We start from the raw sequence: 2,553 nt of genomic DNA, 5'->3' as shown, positions 1-2,553 counted from the left end.
CTTTTTCTTTTTCTGAGGTAACTGAATTACTAATAAGCACAAAGCCTATTACCTATTACTAAACCTAAAACCAGGTCTCTATGGACTCATACTCACATGACATTACTATCTCAGACGACCTTTCGCACACCATACAGTACATTGCACACTGCACACATCACTTTGGAACTCTCTTCGCACTGGTCACTTTACTTATTTTGCATATAACACATCTAAATTAAATGCAACATAGTTATCCACATTCCCACCCCATTCATTGCACATTGTACAGATCTGTTTTTATTTATTCTTTCTTTTTGTATTTTATCCTCATTTTTTAAATTTATAAATCTGTGCTTTTTGTTTATTTTCTCTTTCCTTATTTATCCTTTTATTGCACCTTCTTTTTCACTAAAAGGAACAGTCGTAAAACACGTTTCACTACATATCACTACAGGTCTTGTAATATGATCTTGACGATAACATGTTAAAGGTGGGGACTCCGTTGTTTGAAAGCCAATGTTGACATTTGAAATCAGCAAAAACAAACACGCCCCTAACCCAAATGGGTCCCACCCCTGTATCGATAGCTCCGCCCACACGTACATACGTAACCCAGGCAAATAAAGTAAAGAAATGTGTCTTTATCATAGCTGAAGTGAAGAACAATACGATTGTAGATAAACAAACAAGCAAAAATGACACACAAACATAATCATGTAAAGGACAAAGACATATATTAGTTCTGTGTAACAAAGCAAAACCAACGTTACTCACCTATCGAGAAGGAAAAAAGCGACCTCGGCGTCCCATCCTTCAGTTCTCTCCAGCGCTGGAAAGCTGATCCTATATTAACACGTCCTACTTCTTGTCTTATTGTAAGCCTTTTTTTAAATTAAAGTTTTTATCCTCCATGTCAATGTTTCAATCGCTTTTTGATAAAGTCACACATGCGCACCCGAACACTCTCTCCGCCCATATTGACAAGACACGCCCCTTTCTGCTCATTGGCTACACGTTTGTTTTGTTTGTCGGCCCGACTCGGTTTTCTGAAGCGTTTCTCAAACATCGTTCACCCCACCTTTAAAAGCTGACATATTTAAAAATGACCATTCATATCAAAAACTTTGGAAAATATTATTTACAGTGAACTTTCAAAAGTTCAATGACATTTCACAAAGTCTCACAGAATTTGACTTCCTCAAGGTAGCAAACCACTTACTGCCTGCTGCTGACTCAGAAGAATGAACCTTCCTTTTGTTACGAAATCAAAATGTCACATTTCCTCCTCCGTGTCACGGTTTCTATGGTGCCAAGTGCCTCGTGCTTAAGTTCTGCTATCTATTTTGCTCTTGTCTCCATCCCCACACCTACTATCCAGTAACTGGTCTCTTTTTTGGTCGTGTTCTAATATTTTGTATTAGCTCTTGATTAGCTTGTCTTTTTACATCCTGGTGTTTCCACTATCATTGTAATTTGGATAAATCTTTTCCTCCTCAGCTACTGTTTATTGTGCCCCACAAAGTTCTATATTAAGGCCTACACATATACTTTCCACTGGATATCCCATCTATTCCCCCATCCATTCATCCATCCATGCATCCATCCATCCATCCATCCATCTTTTGCTTATCCTACAGAGGGTCACAGGAACGCGGAAACAGGGGCACAAGTCGGGGGACACCACAAGGCACATTTGCGAACACACATTTTCACACACTATGGACAATTTAGAGACACCAATCAGCCTACAGCACATGTCGTTATACTGGGAAACTGGAGGAAACCCAAATATCACATGGAACATGCAAGCTCTGTGCACATGGTGCAGAAGTGGGAATCAAACCCCCTACACTGAGGCAAAACAAGCTAACCACTAAACCACAGTGCCCTCCATATACACTCCCATATGGTTGGAAAATATGCAGATGACATTCAACTGTATATTATTTACGCATCTATATAATTTCCCCCTAATGGTAATGGCTAGAATATACAGAGGACAGAGAAGGTGATATTATTACGGGTGATAAAAGCGAACCTTGTGCAGTTGTATGCATGAACAAGCAGAGACAACATCCAATAATACGCAAATAATATTGAAAAACTATTAGATGCATTTTAATTAAAAATAAAATTATTTTATTCACTCCTTCTAGCCAGACTAAAAGTCATTTTCTTGGCATCAGTTTTGTCTAAAGTCTGTTGTTGAGAATTGGAACCACCTCAGAGCCATTTTCAAGCTGAAATCTTTTCTCTGGTTTCTTGACTAATGCACTGACTAATGTAATTCACCTCATAATTAGTTCTTATTGTCCTGTGTGCAGTTAGAACAGAAACCAGCTGCCAGATTGCTTGCTGGCACCAAGAAGAGAACAGATTATATTATACCAGCGTTTGCTTGGCTTTATTGCCTCTCAGTTCATTTGAGGTCAGCTTGAATTTCATATTTGATTTTAAATCTCATAATGGATCAGTGCCTCATATTTATAACATGTGGTATAATAAATAAAAAATGATAAAGTCTTAATCGATGCCTACAGCATGGGTCAATCAATGGGTCAAACATGGACA

The sequence above is a fragment of the Tachysurus vachellii genome, chromosome 10 (genome assembly GCF_030014155.1).
Source record: "Tachysurus vachellii isolate PV-2020 chromosome 10, HZAU_Pvac_v1, whole genome shotgun sequence".
Taxonomy (NCBI): Eukaryota; Metazoa; Chordata; class Actinopteri; order Siluriformes; family Bagridae; genus Tachysurus; species Tachysurus vachellii.
Note: the sequence above shows the minus strand (reverse complement) of the source record.